This window comes from Montipora foliosa, unplaced genomic scaffold (assembly GCF_036669935.1).
Source record: "Montipora foliosa isolate CH-2021 unplaced genomic scaffold, ASM3666993v2 scaffold_407, whole genome shotgun sequence".
Taxonomy (NCBI): domain Eukaryota; kingdom Metazoa; phylum Cnidaria; class Anthozoa; order Scleractinia; family Acroporidae; genus Montipora; species Montipora foliosa.
In genome coordinates, this window is record NW_027179709.1 from 794,519 (window position 1) to 815,000 (window position 20,482).

Here is a 20,482-nt window from a genome sequence, read left to right on the forward strand (position 1 = left end):
CCTGGGCAATATGTCATCAACCTTGTCTTACACTCCAAAGTGCAAACTACGACACCATTTTTTTTCCATGAAATTCAGTGACGTCATTGTGCTTCGCCCTCACGCGAACCATTCAAGTGGAAAAAAATAGCAGTGTAAGTTAAGTTACGGACCTCGACCTCTGTGAATAAAAGCCGATATATATTTTCTCCCAAGAAAACGTATTCGAGTTTTCTAGCTGTTTCTTAAACTTGCGTAATTGCGCTGAATGAAAATTTGCTATAGAAGATGTAACCCGAGAGGATGAAATTTAAAGTAAGGTTAATTCACAAATTTGGTCACCTGTTCAGCATAGAATAATAACGCCTGCTCAAGGTCATGTTATTGATCGTTGGCATTTTACAAAAGAACTAACTGAGAATTGAAGTCGCTTCGAAAAGAATGCTAAAGTGAATTGTGAAGTGAGGAACTGACTAAAATATTGTGCTGTTTACCTTAACAGACAAAATAGAAGCTGTGTTTAAATTAATATTTGTTGATGACTTCCTCTCCAGCTGCAACTGAAGAGAATGTTTTTGTGTTTAACCCACACTTGTCTTAAACATTTGCCTAACTTCATGTCTTCTATTGCCTTATAATTGTGCTTGTCGCTTCTTATGTCGTCAGTATTATATAATAATAAAAATAACAATAATAATAATGATAATAATAATAAGTATTATGATAATAATAATAATAATTATTATTATTATTATTATTATTATTATAATTATTGTTATTATCATTGATATTGCCGTACCATCGGACAAAAGAATTGGTGAAAAGGGGAATGAGAAAGTTGAAAAGTACCAGGACCTTAAAAGAGAAATTGCAAGAATGTGGAACATGAGAACTGTGCAGGTGGTACCAATTGTTGTAGGATCATTGGGAAGTATAACAAAAAACTTGGACAAGTGGCTGGGAAAGTTGAATGTCAAAATTAGTATTTCATTACTACAGAAAAATACGTTACTGGGAACGGCGAGGATTTTGAGAAGGGTGTTGGAGCTCTAGAGTAAGAAAAAAACTCTAAGGGACCTTTGGTCATAGGCTAAGACCCGCTCCCTTAGGAAGCAAACCGGAAAAAAGATCATCCAGTTAACAAAGATGATAATAATAATAATGATAATAATAACAATAATAATAATAATAATAATAATAATAATAATAATAACAATAATAATAATGATAATAATAATAATAATAATAATAATAATAATACAACAACACTTGAGATGAATAGAATCACTCAAGGGAGAAGGTCAATATTTAAAAAAGCAACCAAACACGCAGCAGAATACAACAGAAGCATTGGACCGAAAATACTATTAACGCTAACAAATGCGAACTTAGCAAGGTACAGATTTTGTTAGCTTGCTTTATGCAAAAACAAATATTGATACACAGTTTTTAGAAAGAGCAGAAGGAAGTTTCCAGGACGGTCGCTCGAGAATAACATATTTACGACGTGAAAACAACATTAATTTTGAACCGTGCATATAGAATATAAACAGTTACGATCAGCGACAAACATTTTGGGACATTTTTGCTACGTTCAATTTTGTTATTGTAAGTTTTGGCTGCATAAATAAATCGCAAAATCGAAAGTGACATCGCCGGAATTCAGCGGGCGCCGTGATTACTAGTAAGATTTCCGGGGCATGTTTACTTGCCAAACAGTGAAGCAGCTGTGTCAAATGATGGCAAGATACCGGGTTTTCGTAAGTTCCTTTTTCTGTCAAGTTTGACAATAAATAAGCGAATTTAAAACAAAGATCACAATCGCCCACCATTGTTTCTGCAAAGTCAAAAATTTTATACTCGCCAAGACGAGGTTATTTATCACCAGGTAATTCCATCATTTTGGAAATAGCAGCTACTTTATTATTCACCGGCGTCACAATTTTTTGCTGATTTTGGGGCTAATTTTGTTGAAACTCAAGCACGCTTTCAACAGACCTGTTTATTTTCATGAAACCTTTCCAGCTTGCAGAGTTATACTAAAAATATTCTCCCGTATCACGTTTCAACCTTAAGCTCGAAAATTCAATACACAACATGATATTATAATTCACAAAGGCAGAAAATGTCACAGAATCCTTTTCCAGCGAAACATTTTATTGAAACAAACAACATAAGATGCACTAAAACGCCATTCGCGTTGCAATGACTTTCCATTGCTGGTTAACGAGAATAACAAACTCACGAGGCAGAATGTATATTTAATATTTAATTAAGTTAGCACAACACAAAAACGCTAACCTCATTTTGACACGAACATGCTTTACTATTGCCATAAAAACTATCCAGTTAAGCTCGCATATTATAAAACATGATGAATTCATAAAGGCCACCTTTTCCAGCGAACAATTTTTTGAAACAAACAACATATTTGCTCTTAGAGGCGAAAACCTCTTACTATTTCATTGCGTGCGTGAAGACAATAAACTCAATCGTGTCAAATTACCATGTACTTCAGGTTCAAACCCTTTCCTGAAGAACATTTTCCTTGAATAACAAGAAAATGCTTTACTATTGCCATAAAAACTATCCAGCACACATATCATAAAACATGATGAATTCATAAAGGCCACCTTTTCCAGCGAACAATTTTTTGAAACAAACAACATATTTGCTATTATTGCGTGCGCGAAGAGAAAAAACTCAATCGTGTCAAATATGCGCAATATTACAACATGCTAAAATTTCAGGATCAAACCGTTTCCATGAAGAACCTTTCCCTTGAATAATGAAGCACAAAATAGACGACAAGCTTTCTTTCAAATAATTCTTGGCTCTCACATTTCCATTTTTTATTTACCTGAAGACTGTGCAGAGTTGATCACAGATCCACTTAAGGTGTGCGATTCGTTCTCTGTCTTTGTTGAACCCATAAGTTACCAGAGAATTTTCCATTTGGTTTCAGTGTTCTACATAACAGCACACTTGGTAAATATTATTAATTTGTCTGTGCGATACCGCAAAGCATAACTCGCACTACGAGGTCCTGGCAGTATAGAATTTTGTACTTTCACGCCTTTTTTGTTAAGAACATTGTAGCCCAAATAGGCCAAGGACATTAGGCGGTGTTAGTTGGACGTATTTTCCAAATAGTCTACTGTGGCGAACAATCCAGAGGTAAGCAAATGTTACGTTAAATGTCACAATCAAACGCTAATAAAAAAAGCTCGAAAGTTAATTATCCTTCGATAAGCCTGGTTGTAGACGTGTCTTGGAAGGTTTCTAAATTGGCGTTGCAAAACCCTGTGGATATGCTGTAGTAATCATTCAGTATGATATTTTAAATGAGCTAGATATTTTAAATGACCTAGCCCTTTTGATTGAGTACTATAAATTTTAGCTTGTTTAGGTTGTAAAATACTAAGTCCGAAAGGACGAGAGCTGCGTGTATTTGTAATCAGTCGGCACACCCATGTGTTACAGCTGTAATTCAAATTCATCTGGAGATACGTATCTCGATGTCCTAAATTTCCGTCAGCTACTTATTTTAAGTCAGCCAGAGGGTAGAAGATAGTTTTGTCGGCCATCCAAATCCACAATGACGCAAATTTCCAAGTGTAGTTATTCCATAGGGCCATGCATAGTGCAGCCCGACCGCTTTTGGCACTGATGACTTTATTTTGTTTGCGGGTTATGATTCAGTTCATTACGTGAAAGAACAGTCAATAAATAAGATATTGAAAAGTAACATGCACTTCAACGTGATTAATTTGCTTTATGGTTAGCCGACTGAAAAAAATAGTGGTTGAAGAAAAAAAAAATGCAATCTGGAATGTTCGTGAGACGGACGACTGGAGAGTTTTATTCAGTTTCTGCGTTCATTTCCCATGTAAGCACCTTGAGACGCCTTCAAACTTTTTTGGAAACTGTCAAACCCTGCTCACAGACAGGACGAAGGTATGATGAATTCAACAAAGTTTTATATATGTTTTCAGTGTTTTAACACGGTGCTATATATGACTAATCGTTGTATTGCAATTTGGTTGACCTAGCATTAGTGCTGATGGCGACAATCCAGTCTCTACAAGGGTGTTTAAAAACCATTGCTTGGCATTAGCTGGCATGTTCCAATTCTGCAGAGTTTCGCGCCAGTCAACATGATAACAGGACTCTTCTTAAGTAAACCCGCTGACCGGGGACTCATGCACTCGGCCAAACGAGTCGGCCATGTTTTGTGTTTCTTAAGACTCTGCGAACTATCTTAAGGACTTGCTTGTCATTTCTCACCTTACGGAGTTCTTGTAAGTGTCTTCATTTTACTAGCTAAGTCCACTTGTATTGTATTGTCATTTTTGCGTTCCTGTTCGATTGTAGAATGGTTCCTTCATCATTGGCATTAAAGTTAATTTTGTTCATCGAGAAGGCTGTTTCTTCAAATTCTCTATGAAGTTATTTTAAAACAGCTAGGAGACCGCGGTGTTAGAGCGAAACCGCATAAAAAGTCACGGGGCCCGCGACTTCTTTTCGGGTATTTAGGTTTAAAAAAAGTTTAATCGTACAGCTCATTCCGTTAGACAGCGACACATTTCCTATGTACGTGATCTGGTTGATCTTTGTCATGATTTGATGACTGCACAAACTTTGCAGTCATTTGGAGAAGATTAGATTTGTTTTAAGGGATATTTGGCAAGACATACGATTTCTCTCTTAAACTTTACTTTAAGGTACTACACTTTTGCACGTGGCAAAATGACCCTACAAATGAAACCAAACGCTCTGCCTATCACAACATACGGGCAGAGGTCCAAAGGCGGATTCGCCATTTGAAAGATCAGTGGTGGACCGCTAAGGCAGAACAACTTCAGGGCCTTGCAGACAAAGGAGATACCCGTGGTTTTTTCAGTGCTACCAGAACAATCTTCGGACCCAGCACACGTGGGGAGACGCCCATTAAAGACAAAGATGGTACTCTCCTGAAAGATACAGTGAGCATCAATCAGCGCTGGAAAGATCATTTTCAAGAACTTCTAAACCGTGATTCTACGGTTGACGAATCTGTTTTCGACAAGATCCCGCAGTTGCCAGTCAATTCTGAGTTAGGAGCAGAACCGACCCTCAGCGAGACAAAGTCATCCATCAAGCAAATGAAAAACGGCAAGGCCCCAGGTGTTGACGGAATTCCAGCAGAGATTTTCAAGTACGGAGGCGACGAACTGGCGTTGTATCTTCATCAACTCATTCTCCTAATCTGGCGAACGGAAGAAATAACCTCGGACCTCCAGGACGCCGACATTGTTAAGATCTTTAAAAAAGGAGACAAAGCTGACTGTGGAAACTACCGTGGCATTTCCCTTCTTGCCACTGCCGGGAAGATTATCGCTCGAATCCTTGCCAACCGTCTAGTTCCGCATGCTGATGGCTTCCTGCCAGAGTCTCAATGTGGCTTCCGCCCAAATAGAGGAACAACTGACATGATCTTCACTGCCCGGCAGTTGCAAGAAAAATGTCGGGAGCAGCGTCAGCCATTATATATGGCTTTTATTGATCTCACAAAAGCGTTCGACTCTATCAATCGAGAAGCGCTATGGAGAATCCTGGCTAAATACGGCTGCCCGGAGAAGTTCATTTCTATCTTGAGACTCCTTCATGACGGCATGTCCGCCAGGGTTCTAGGCGGCACTGGTGGCGAGGCCTTCGAGGTACGGACTGGCGTGAAGCAAGGATGTGTCATCGCACCAACCCTCTTTTCCATCTTCATCTCAGCCATCTTTCACCTGATCCAAGACAGATTACCTGACGGTGTAGAGATCGTCTATCGAACGGACGGAGGGCTGTTTAATCTGCGAAGGCTGAAGGCACGGTCAAAGACCTCCACCACTTCACTGATTGAGCTCCAGTATGCGGATGACAACTGCGTCTGCTCCACCTCAGAGCGTCAACTTCAGGCAATTCTGGATGCGTTTACGCTCGCCTACGACAGCCTCGGTCTCTCGGTGAACGTAAAAAAGACAGAAGTCCTCTTCCAACCTGCCCCAGGCCAGCATCCCTCGCCCTCTCCCATGAGTATCAGCGGGTCCACACTAAAGAATGTCCAGACCTTCCCATATCTTGGCAGTGTCCTCTCAACAAAAGCTGACATCGAGGCGGAGACCCTTCATCGCCTTAAGGCTGCAAGTTGTGCCTTTGGAAGGCTTCGGGAGAGAGTGTTTGCAGAGAGGAGTCTGAGGAAAGACACCAAACTCCTTGTGTACAAGGCTGTCGTACTTCCGTCCCTCCTTTATAACTCGGAGACCGGGACGACCTATAGGAGACACCTTAACGTCCTGGAAAAGTACCATCAGCGCTGCCTGAGACGCATCCTGGGTGTGACCTGGCAGGATCAACGGACAAATTCCAGCGTCCTTGACGAAGCTCAATGCACCAGTATCGAGGCCATGGTAATCGAAAATCAACTGCGTTGGACTGGTCATGTTGTCAGGTTGATGGACTCGCGCCTCCCCAAGCAGATCCTCTTCGGAGAGTTGGGTTCTGGCACCAGAGCACAAGGGGGGCAGTGGAAGCGTTTCAAGGACAGTCTCAAAGCAAATTTTAAGGTGTGCCACATTGGTCTGACGACCTGGGAAGATCTGGCACGTGACAGACCCAGATGGAGACATGCAGTCCGGGAGAGCGTGGCCCTATTTGAGAAAGAGCGGCGTCAGAAAGCGGAGGAAAAACGCCAACGCCGTAAAGAACGTGAAGCTGCCCCTGCTCTGTCGCAGCAGGCCTCCTACATCTGCCCCGCCTGTGGCAAAGCGTACCACTCTAGAATTGGACTCTTTAGTCACCAACGGGTGCACAAGACTAGAAGTTGAATAGACAATCTTACTCGTTTTCGAGGGATACCATGATGATGATGATTATATAATAATAAAAATAACAATAATAATAATGATAATAATAATAATTATTATAATAATAATAATAATAATTATTATTATTATTATTATTATTATTATCATTATTATTATTATTATAATTATTGTTATTATCATTGATATTGCCGTACCATCGGACAAAAGAATTGGTGAAAAGGGGAATGAGAAAGTTGAAAAGTACCAGGACCTTAAAAGAGAAATTGCAAGAATGTGGAACATGAGAACTGTGCAGGTGGTACCAATTGTTGTAGGATCATTGGGAAGTATAACAAAAAACTTGGACAAGTGGCTGGGAAAGTTGAATGTCAAAATTAGTATTTCATTACTACAGAAAAATACGTTACTGGGAACGGCGAGGATTTTGAGAAGGGTGTTGGAGCTCTAGAGTAAGAAAAAAACTCTAAGGGACCTTTGGTCATAGGCTAAGACCCGCTCCCTTAGGAAGCAAACCGGAAAAAAGATCATCCAGTTAACAAAGATGATAATAATAATAATGATAATAATAACAATAATAATAATAATAATAATAATAATAATAATAATAATAATAATAATAACAATAATTATAATGATAATAATAATAATAATAATAATAATAATAATAATACAAGAACACTTGAGATGAATAGAATCACTCAAGGGAGAAGGTCAATATTTAAAAAAGCAACCAAACACGCAGCAGAATACAACAGAAGCATTGGACCGAAAATACTATTAACGCTAACAAATGCGAACTTAGCAAGGTACAGATTTTGTTAGCTTGCTTTATGCAAAAACAAATATTGATACACAGTTTTTAGAAAGAGCAGAAGGAAGTTTCCAGGACGGTCGCTCGAGAATAACATATTTACGACGTGAAAACAACATTAATTTTGAACCGTGCATATAGAATATAAACAGTTACGATCAGCGACAAACATTTTGGGACATTTTTGCTACGTTCAATTTTGTTATTGTAAGTTTTGGCTGCACAAATAAATCGCAAAATCGAAAGTGACATCGCCGGAATTCAGCGGGCGCCGTGATTACTAGTAAGATTTCCGGGGCATGTTTACTTGCCAAACAGTGAAGCAGCTGTGTCAAATGATGGCAAGATACCGGGTTTTCGTAAGTTCCTTTTTCTGTCAAGTTTGACAATAAATAAGCGAATTTAAAACAAAGATCACAATCGCCCACCATTGTTTCTGCAAAGTCAAAAATTTTATACTCGCCAAGACGAGGTTATTTATCACCAGGTAATTCCATCATTTTGGAAATAGCAGCTACTTTATTATTCACCGGCGTCACAATTTTTTGCTGATTTTGGGGCTAATTTTGTTGAAACTCAAGCACGCTTTCAACAGACCTGTTTATTTTCATGAAACCTTTCCAGCTTGCAGAGTTATACTAAAAATATTCTCCCGTATCACGTTTCAACCTTAAGCTCGAAAATTCAATACACAACATGATATTATAATTCACAAAGGCAGAAAATGTCACAGAATCCTTTTCCAGCGAAACATTTTATTGAAACAAACAACATAAGATGCACTAAAACGCCATTCGCGTTGCAATGACTTTCCATTGCTGGTTAACGAGAATAACAAACTCACGAGGCAGAATGTATATTTAATATTTAATTAAGTTAGCACAACACAAAAACGCTAACCTCATTTTGACACGAACATGCTTTACTATTGCCATAAAAACTATCCAGTTAAGCTCGCATATTATAAAACATGATGAATTCATAAAGGCCACCTTTTCCAGCGAACAATTTTTTGAAACAAACAACATATTTGCTCTTAGAGGCGAAAACCTCTTACTATTTCATTGCGTGCGTGAAGACAATAAACTCAATCGTGTCAAATTACCATGTACTTCAGGTTCAAACCCTTTCCTGAAGAACATTTTCCTTGAATAACAAGAAAATGCTTTACTATTGCCATAAAAACTATCCAGCACACATATCATAAAACATGATGAATTCATAAAGGCCACCTTTTCCAGCGAACAATTTTTTGAAACAAACAACATATTTGCTATTATTGCGTGCGCGAAGAGAAAAAACTCAATCGTGTCAAATATGCGCAATATTACAACATGCTAAAATTTCAGGATTAAACCGTTTCCATGAAGAACCTTTCCCTTGAATAATGAAGCACAAAATAGACGACAAGCTTTCTTTCAAATAATTCTTGGCTCTCACATTTCCATTTTTTATTTACCTGAAGACTGTGCAGAGTTGATCACAGATCCACTTAAGGTGTGCGATTCGTTCTCTGTCTTTGTTGAACCCATAAGTTACCAGAGAATTTTCCATTTGGTTTCAGTGTTCTACATAACAGCACACTTGGTAAATATTATTAATTTGTCTGTGCGATACCGCAAAGCATAACTCGCACTACGAGGTCCTGGCAGTATAGAATTTTGTACTTTCACGCCTTTTTTGTTAAGAACATTGTAGCCCAAATAGGCCAAGGAAATTAGGCGGTGTTAGTTGGACGTATTTTCCAAATAGTCTACTGTGGCGAACAATCCAGAGGTAAGCAAATGTTACGTTAAATGTCACAATCAAACGCTAATAAAAAAAGCTCGAAAGTTAATTATCCTTCGATAAGCCTGGTTGTAGACGTGTCTTGGAAGGTTTCTAAATTGGCGTTGCAAAACCCTGTGGATATGCTGTAGTAATCATTCAGTATGATATTTTAAATGAGCTAGATATTTTAAATGAGCTAGCCCTTTTGATTGAGTTCTATAAATTTTAGCTTGTTTAGGTTGTAAAATACCAAGTTCGAAAGGACGAGAGCTGCGTGTATTTGTAATCAGTCGGCACACCCATGTGTTACAGCTGTAATTCAAATTCATCTGGAGATACGTATCTCGATGTCCTAAATTTCCGTCAGCTACTTATTTTAAGTCAGCCAGAGGGTAGAAGATAGTTTTGTCGGCCATCCAAATCCACAATGACGCAAATTTCCAAGTGTAGTTATTCCATAGGGCCATGCATAGTGCAGCCCGACCGCTTTTGGCACTGATGACTTTATTTCGTTTGCGGGTTATGATTCAGTGAAAGAACAGTCAATAAATAAGATATTGAAAAGTAACATGCACTTCAACGTGATTAATTTGCTTTATGGTTAGCCGACTGAAAAAAATAGTGGTTGAAGAAAAAAAAAATGCAATCTGGAATGTTCGTGAGACGGACGACTGGAGAGTTTTATTCAGTTTCTGCGTTCATTTCCCATGTAAGCACCTTGAGACGCCTTCAAACTTTTTTGGAAACTGTCAAACCCTGCTCACAGACAGGACGAAGGTATGATGAATTCAACAAAGTTTTATATATGTTTTCAGTGTTTTAACACGGTGCTATATATGACTAATCGTTGTATTGCAATTTGGTTGACCTAGCATTAGTGCTGATGGCGACAATCCAGTCTCTACAAGGGTGTTTAAAAACCATTGCTTGGCATTAGCTGGCATGTTCCAATTCTGCAGAGTTTCGCGCCAGTCAACATGATAACAGGACTCTTCTTAAGTAAACCCGCTGACCGGGGACTCATGCACTCGGCCAAACGAGTCGGCCATGTTTTGTGTTTCTTAAGACTCTGCGAACTATCTTAAGGACTTGCTTGTCATTTCTCACCTTACGGAGTTCTTGTAAGTGTCTTCATTTTACTAGCTAAGTCCACTTGTATTGTATTGTCATTTTTGCGTTCCTGTTCGATTGTAGAATGGTTCCTTCATCATTGGCATTAAAGTTAATTTTGTTCATCGAGAAGGCTGTTTCTTCAAATTCTCTATGAAGTTATTTTAAAACAGCTAGGAGACCGCGGTGTTAGAGCGAAACCGCATAAAAAGTCACGGGGCCCGCGACTTCTTTTCGGGTATTTAGGTTTAAAAAAAGTTTAATTGTACAGCTCATTCCGTTAGACAGCGACACATTTCCTATGTACGTGATCTGGTTGATCTTTGTCATGATTTGATGACTGCACAAACTTTGCAGTCATTTGGAGAAGATTAGATTTGTTTTAAGGGATATTTGGCAAGACATACGATTTCTCTCTTAAACTTTACAGCACTGACCGTGCCAGTGTCAGGAATTCGCAAAGCCTGGCCAAAACCCATCTTCCCCAAAAAATATAATGGAATGAAACCTGACTAATTAAATTGTCGGAATGAAAATAAACCAGAACGCAATGAGGGACATTCAACGCAAAAATATCTGTTCGTGAGTGTCAACAGTTTAAGATTTTTGGATTTTACGTTGCCTCAAAATTAAAAGCAGTACATTTCTTCAATGAAAATCACAACCAGGGAAAAAGAGTCCCTTGTGTCTTCACACTTTTTGACGGTCAAGATTCTGCCCCTTGAATTATTTCCCGCATGCACCTCATATAAAACTTAGTACTTCATCTGCTCAAAAGAGCGTTCACTCGGACCTGGAAAAACCCTTAAGCATCTTCGTGTGCAGATAATAGTTAAAATCAAAGTTGTTTGTTTTTTGTAGTTTTTTAGGGTAGAGAAGGTCTTAGCCCAATAGGAAGATTTAAGAATTAAAAAATTTGGCGTGAAATTCCGTTCTACCTTTAAATATATTTAGCTACCCTGTGTAACAATATAACAGTTCAATTTCTCTTCTACGCGGTGGACATCTGTTGCCTTCACCATGCACTAAATTTGTATCTTATGTGCCTTTGCGGGTTTTCTGGAAATTATCCCCTCGACTCCATTTCTACTCTTCCAATACGTAGCTAATATAGAATGCAACAAAAATCCATCAATGCACAAGTATCGTTGTAGGTAAATTTGAACCATGAGTCGGAATATCTAAAATGTGTTAATCAGTGTTAATCGTTTATTACCATTTGGTGTTCGAGACAGTGTTGCTATCCATTAGTGGCGCGAGCAGGAGGGAGTTACTGGCATTAAGTGTTGCTCTGACTTAATCGCCCTGTTTCACCTCAATACACTTTGAGTCTCAGAAATTGCGAGGATTTCGTTCCAACTTGTACGTCTTTCCCCTGACAAGGTCCTGTCCGGCGCCATAAAAACACATACCAATTACTCTTACTCGTTCGCCGGGGATGGTGTTTATTTCTTCCTTGATATTTATTTGAACTTACTTTGGTGAATACTGCATTTTGGCTTGATCGTCTGAGTATGTTCAACTGTATCGTTGAACATGAGGATAAGTTCCCTTCTTATTGCATGCGAAACGCATGTGATAAGGTCTGATAATATTCACAGCTTGCACCCCTACCTACTTCCCCTTCGAAAAAAAAAGTGATTTCAAAAAACAGAAAAAGCTTGTTTGTGTTTTTGGAAGTAGAGTACGAAAGAGGTTACTTTTATTTTTGTCGGCAGCGCTTCTCTCGCTCGCCAGCTGTTTGCTGAATTTTCTTGGGAAAAAATCCTCTTCTCCCAGGGTACCGCTCTGATTGATTTTGCCGTCGGAAAATGAAAATTAATTACATTTACTCCAGGTTCCTGGTTTGATCGAATCACTACCCATTACTCCATGAAGAATTACCCGCTGTTCTGGGGAATAATGAGTTAAAATAACCCCGTTGTCACATACAGGAGAGGAAGATCTGTAAGACATACGCTTGTGATGGCTAAACGATCCCTTGAATGAAGACTAACGAAGACGAATTATCACGGAGATGTCTCAGTGCACTTCTGTCTACCCTCAATAATTAGGCATTAGCTGTAAATGAGCGAAACGAAGAGATAAATGAAGGAAATATATTTCCGAAGAACCTTCATTGTAGAAGGGTGCACTTGCATCTAACAAAAAACGCTTTTTGTCGTGTTAAACAAACAGTGTATGTTGCAAATTGTGAATTGGACTGTCGGAGACAGACGTTTCCAGAAACGTTCAAAGAAATGTCACACTTTTAGTGTGAGTTACACTGGTCAATAAAAGCATGAAAAATTCCTCAATTCTTCTCGACAATTGGATCTGCAGAACAATCCACAGTTCTGTAAATTGCTTTATTGACAATCCCCACGGCTTTCGACTTCAGCATCTACACCGCTTATCAAAATAATCGAAGGTTTTGGGAAGACTTATTGCCAGGACTGTAGCATTAATCTTATATTTTGAGCCGTTAGATGTTTTGTTTGCAAAAATATGTCTTAGCCGCTATCCAACATGTCACAGCAAGATCGGGATGACGTTTGTAGTGATTAATCAGCGTATATAACAATTACCATTGATAAACTCTACTTTTTTTATAAAAAACCTTTCTTATACGAACGTTGAAGGTAATATTAACCAAAATTTTAAGAAAATTCCTCAGGTTGTTCATTTTCAATGCTTAAGGTTTGAAGCCAAATTTAGCCAGAGTTGGTTGGCGTGACATCTTGCAAGTGGCATCAGAGCAAGTCGCGCAAAGTATGTGACAAGCAACTTGATAATAAGCAAGCACTTTGATAGGTTTCCTGGTCACGTCCGCATTAAGAAGATATAACAAATTTCAGTCTAAGCTCCAAAATTAGACGTTCTTATTTTTTAAAATGATAGAGAAGATCACGAAGAATTTCCTTCCCTCAACCATGTTACTGAAAGTGATCCGACAAGTTCGAAGATAAATTACGGATTATAAATGAAATGAAGAAGGAATAAGCTTCGCACTTACTGAAGTGAAATAACAACTCTATTCGACATTTAGGTTATCTTTGCTTGCCGTAGAACCCTGCTACTCAAAACATGATGAGAGAGTAACAAACTTGACAATTGACCGGAGGATCTCTTTATATTACCTTCTCGAAACATGATATACATCACGACTTCCTTGAACAAAATGGTACATTCCGATGATAAACAATAATTTTGTACCTGTAATATCCAGATCGTATATAAAAAGACATTGCCAGAGAATTCGAGATGCAGGATTGCAATGTACAAATTGCCTAATTATTTTGTCCTTGTTGCCGTGGTTGTCGACGCCAACTAATGTGAGCCCTGCTTGCATCCGGTCTTGACGACCACACCGGTCCTCCAGTGAGAGACACAATAATTGTAGGTTGTATTATTCAGTTTCGTTCATCAAATAGAAGTCGAAATGCTCTTTTCTTAGACATTGACGTATAATTCGAGATGCAGGACTGCAATGAACAAATTGCCTAATTATTTTGTTCTTGTTGCCGTGGTTGTCGACGCCAACTAATGTGAGCCCTGCTTGCATATCCGGTCTTGACAACCACACCTCCAGTGAGAGACACAATAATTGCAGTTTATATTATTCAGTTTCGTTCATCAAATAGAAGTCGAAATGCTCTTTTCTTAGACATTGCCGGATAATTCGAGATGCAGGACTGCAATGTACGAATTGCCTAATTATTTTGTCCTTGTTGCCGTGGTTGTCGACGCCAACTAATATGAGCCCTGCTTGCATCCGGTCTTGACGACCACACCTCCAGTGAGAGACAATAAAAAATTGCAGTTTGTATTATTCACTTTCGTTCATCAGTTAGAAGTCGAATCCCTGACATGTAACTGAATGTTTTTGAGACTATCGTCGGAGAATTTGAGATAAACTTGTAATATGCAAATTGCCAGTGTGAAATAATAATTGCCGTTTGTTAGCCCTGTGTCCGTTTCTCAGTTGTGTTTGAGGAAAAGTTGTTGGCAATTTACTTATGTAATTCTTTTTTCACGTCACAACACTTACTTCACGATGCTCTCCGCCACGTTCTCTTTTTTAGTTTTCATTGTACGGTTTTCATTCTGACTGATTTCATTGGAGTATTGAAAAATGAAATTTAGTTGAAGTTGCATTTTACATCAAGTAGGTAAGCACGCTCAAGTATAGGTAAGTAAACTATGTTAGCGTGAAGTCATTGAATAACGTTCACAATCCATGTTTCGCACGGCCATCTGTCATGTTCTTTGATCATTAAAGTTGGAAATAATTCCCTGGCTGGGAAAAGCCGGGGAACCATAAAAATTGCTGGGAAAATCGATATAGAATCCGTTTTCTGGCTGGGAAAACGATGATGAACATGGCTGGAATCTTTTCAGTAGTACATTCATAGCTTGCTGGCCGTGAAGAACGCATATTTTTTTCCCAAGGAAGTTAAATATTAATCAAAAACGTCTTCTCGGCCACTAAGCAAGCGTTTTGGTTACTAACAGGTCAATTCTGAAAATTGTGTCGTTGGGTACTCCTGATTATTTTAGAAATGCAGCTCACTTTCATTTCTGCTCGACGGGCGACAGATTGTTGTCGAAGTCCATTACTCGTCGCTTTTGAGATTCCAGGTGTTGGTTTTCACCGCCTGCCTAGTTTATCCAACTGACTTTCCATTATTGAGCTCCATAAGGGTATATTTTGTTTAAGGATCCACTAAAACGCCATTCGCGTTACATCACTTTCGACGCCATTGCTGCAGGCTAAGTTCATGATTCTACTGTGTCCACCAGAAAAATCTACGCAGTTCCACTACCCACCCGATCCTAAGAAAATACGCGCAGAAGGCTCTATGCACAAAGATACCACTTACCAGGGTAGTGACAGGCAAGACTTTTACCGACACAGAAGAAAAAATAAAAAACACCGAACAAATGCCAGACAATTTTAGACTGGGATTGCCATACGGCAACCCAGTAACTTGCTAAGGTTTAAAATCCGCTGGTTGATGTAATAATGATAAGCACAAAAGTAAATAGAATCTGCCATAATAATAATAATAATAATAATAATAATAATAATAATAATAATAATAATAGTAATAATAATAATAATAATAATAATAATGTTTCGGTTTCCTCTTCATGTGCTTGATCAAGCAAAGGGTTTTTCCTAAAATTTATCCAAGGTGACTTCGAGCAAGAAGAATGCGGTTGTTTCGATTAAATAATTCAATTTAGATACAAAATAACAAAAGTTTATTTTTAGATATTTAGAACACTGCCTGAGAGGCTGGAAGTTTTACTATTTTTCTTTTATTTTTCAGTTCGACAAATTTGTGTTCAATTCTTGGTGACAGTTTAATTAATTCGTTTCGAATTCCAATTTTTTGGCTCGAGTTTCCTTCGAGTTTGGCAAACGTTTAAGTTTACTATATAATGAGGTACTAGGGCTAATATTTATATTTTTCCTACTTTTTATAAGACGGTCGAACAACACGACAATGCTACAACTCCGAAATACAAGATCCTTCTACGACCTTAATCAAGAACAGCCCCTGGCCATGGTGCACCCACACACACAAATACACATGGAATGTATCACGCTCTCGTTAACAAGCACAAAATACTATTTCTTCAATGCCCACTGTTCTCTTCCTCTTACCCCCTCATTCCAAAAAGCTGCCAGTCCCCTGCGCACCCTCCAGGTCTATAGTCCTGTCTTTACCACTACACTATAACGACGAACATGCTCAATCCAACACAGTTCTTCTCATTTTTTTTTATATTCTGTGATTGGTCAATTAATATTTATGAATAACAACCAAAACTAATCCTAACCTGACCCTAATTTTCTCTAGGCTTAAGTTTGGCTCCAAAAGAGTTTTTTTAATCCATCTGAGTACGTATTCAACCTCAAAGTCTTATCTTCCAGCCACTTGAGCTCATGGCTATTTATTTCTCTAAGTCTTGCCAGGGGTCTAAAGTTTGATGATGTCGACCGCGCTCTCAGCTTTGCGGGTCCATTTCTTGCGCGCATGTTTTTGTTCGCGTCATGCAGCTCTCCAAACCATGTGACACTGTGACACAAATACATATACATCAACTTTATTTATCTCGAAATTCAGTGTAGAGTTATCGCAAACGTGACTAGCCAGCCAAAAACTATAAACTAAAAAAGGGCAAACTTTAATATATTTGAATGGATAAATCTTTAGCATGCATGCATCAGTACACAGATCTTCCCGCTTTAAATTAACTTGAATAAAGTGTTTCCAATTAAAAACAAAGAGAGAACTCGGAAGAAAGTATTTAAAACGCTCAGTTTGTTTATACTTTGTAAACACATATTCATCAGTTAACTGAGTGAAATCTCACAACTCTTAAGTCATTAAGAGGAAAAACCTTAACTGGCTCCAAGCGAGATCTACAACGCAATAATAAAAACAGAGCTCTTTTGAACTCTGGCATTTTTAATGCATATAACAATGGATTTATAACAGAGTTTGCGTAAAATAAGCAACCTAAGGAATAGAATAAACGCAGCCATGTTTCATAAGAAATGGTTTGAAACATTTCGCCTGAAGTAACAGAATTATGAAAACGGAAAGTTGTAAATGGCATCACTAGTATTAACGATACAGTTGTTACAATGAACAATGTCTTGGTTAGTTTTCTTTCTCTTCTGATTGTACCATGATGCTGAGGATGCGTTCCACAGTAAACTTTAGTAGCGATGAACGTGTAAGAAACAACGATGATCAAAAGGTAACAAAATAGCAACAAGAGGTATGATGCTTCCAATTTTGAAAAGCTAGTGATATCTGAGCGGCCCAGGAAAAATGGTGAATAAGCGAAAGCTGCAGGCAGGGCAGCTGTAGACCAAACACCCGCCACAGCTGCTCCAAACGTCTTCTTTTTGATGAGGCGATGCTTGAATAGACGAAACGTTGCGTGCATCCGCTCTAAAGAAATAACACCAAGGTTTGCTATAGAGGCTGGTGGAAAGAAATACCGCAAACTTGAAGTAACTATGAAGATCTCAAAGCTCCTTTACAGGTTAATCTTCCAAAAGTTACAATCTTTACCCAGGAACAATATCTCAAAGATCAAGTTGTATGTAACAAACAGGTCTGCAACCGCCAGGCGTATCTCCAGGTACGTGTACGCTTGCGAAGGATTCGCTGTTTCAGGTAAATAATGATTGTAAAAGCATTCATGGTCACTATAGCAACAGCTTCGATGTTAAATACTGTGAGCCAGGCGATGCACTTTTGGTGATGAGAATCATTGGTCATCTACGTGAAGAAAGAAAACGACGATTAGAGCATTAGGATAGTTTGTGATTGGCTAAGAGAAATGCGGTTGTTAGGTAACCCAATACAAAAAAGAGGAAAGAGGTAATTCGGTAAGAACATCGAAGGTAACAAACTAAGCATTCTGATTGGCCAATAATCACAGATAACCAATCAAATGTGAGTCCCCTGCACAATTATCATAACTTTTCTTTTATTTAATATCAATAAGTAACCACAATTTTTTTTTTCGTACAATTTGAAAAAATGAAACACGAATAAATTTAAGACCTCTGGGCTCTTGCAGTTTAGTTGGCTTTTAGAGGCCTTACAATTTTTTTTTGTCCCAATTTGCACTAAAACATCGTGATTATTCATATTCACGCTATCTCGCTTTAAAGCAATGAACGAATGCACTTCGTATTAGTAACATTCCGTGCTAAAATGTATTTTATCATGATCGTTTGATAAAGCAGCTGAAAATGAAGTGACACAGAATAGAACCAATAAAAGCGGCCTTTAAGTGGCGCATTGACATCGAGCACAAAAGCCCGAGTTGATGAGTCTGAATATTGATCCACAAGCGGATGCTATCTTTGAGAAGACAATGTTGAGGAAACAGCCTATCATTTCAACCCAATGCACACATTTCTGGGTTGTTTCCCGAGTTAGTTTGCTAAATGTCTTGTAAAAGCGCACACGAAATCGTTGACTTTTGCTTACCTTTTTCCTTGTAGGTTCTTTATAATCTACCCCAAAATACTTCAATACTTCAATGCTGTTCTACGTTAACTGACAGACCGAAAATAATCTATACCTGTTACACGTTTGTCAAATAGCGGAAATTGAAATGTTTTGACTATGTATAGGTTTCGAGAAACTTGGCTATTTTATTCAAACGATATGTGCCAATAATTTGATACATATAGACTACATTTTTTATTTGTCGAGTCCTTTAAATGTTCAAGTCCAAGTTCAAGATCATAAAATTCCACATATATGTTGCCGGTAAAATCCGTTCTCAGGTTGAATCCGTTTTAACTTAGGTTAAATTGGTGATCCTCATTTTACCTAGGTTGAATACGCACTCAGATGGATTGAAGAAACTTTCTTGAAGCCTAAATTAAGCTTAGAGAAAAATTAGGGTCAGTTTAGAATTAGGTTTGGTTTTTAGACGTAGATATCAATTGACTTACCATACAAAAGTAATTTATGAAAAGAACTGTGTTGGGTTGCGCATGTTCGTCGTCGGAGTGTAGTGGTGAAGACACAGGACTATAGATCTGGAAGGCCGGAGCTCGATCACCGGTAAGTACACAGTACAGTTCTTTGTTCCCTAACTTTATTGTAAAGTTGACACTAAATCGATCAGTGTATGAATGCAGAAGCCGATAAGATGATGATATGAAACATTAAGAAGATGTGTTGAGATGCGTAAGACAGAGCTTGAGGGAAGGTATTGGTGTTTTCCATCCTATCAAGGTAGAGTGCATATTCAACCTAGGTAAAATGCAGATCACGAATTTAACCTATAAGGTAAAAACGGATTCAACCTGAGAATGGATTTGACCGACAAGATTTTTGAAATAATAAGAGACTAAAATATTTGCCTAAAAATCCGAGCAACGACAATAAGGTTTTAGAATACAAGAATAAAGCGCACATTAAGGTATGAAACACGAATAAGAAAATTTTGAAATGTCAATTAAAAATGCCTTAGAGTACGAAAATAAAGAACAAAAGGAGATTAAGAGAAGAAAAGCGAAGGAGATTACAACGATTGGGGAAACTGGACAAACTGTTACAGCTTTGCACGAATATATTCATCCTGTTTTTTTTAGTTTTATTCTCATTTCAAGTAAGTTTAAATTTTATTTACCGTTAGTTAAAGAAGAAGGTAAATGAAGTGATATATCTGGTGTCCGTCAAGGGAGTATATTAGGGCCACTTCTTTTCCTGCTGTATATAAATGACTTCTCCCTAAATGTAAGCTGTAGTACAGAGCTTTTTGCTGATGACAGTGTACTTTATCGTAACATCGCATTTGTAGATGATTGTGTTGAGTTTCAGAGTGACCTGTCACGCTGAATCCCGAAAAGTGTTAGGCCCTACATGTTACCAAGTCTAAATGTCCTTTAGTTCATCAGTATGTGATAAATGAGAATAATCTGTCGCCTGTAGATAAACATAAGCATCTAGGTATTTGGATTAAATCTTCTTTAAGGTGGGAAGCTCATATAAATGACATTGTTGGTAAGGCAATTCGAGTGTTGGGTCTAATAAGGAGAACATTTGGGCCCAAAGATCTTGTGGCAATTAAAGCACCTTTTAATGCTTTAGTTCGTCCTATTTTGGAATATGCCTGCCAAGTGTGGAACCCTTACTTGGTTAAACACATACACAGTATTGAATCCATCCAGCGTCGTGCTACTCGATTGATATGTGGATCTGATAAACCTTACTCTGAAAGGCTCATTGAACTAAACTGGTCATCATTGGAGCTTCGAAGGAAATACCTCGGCTTGCTTCAGCTTTACAAGATAATTCATGGCTATTCTAATATTGACTATATACCGCATATGTGGATCTGACTGGCCCAACAAGAAATAGAATAACCATGACTTTAAAATTAGGCCTAAAGGAGCAAGGACAAACTATTTTAAATTTTCATTTTT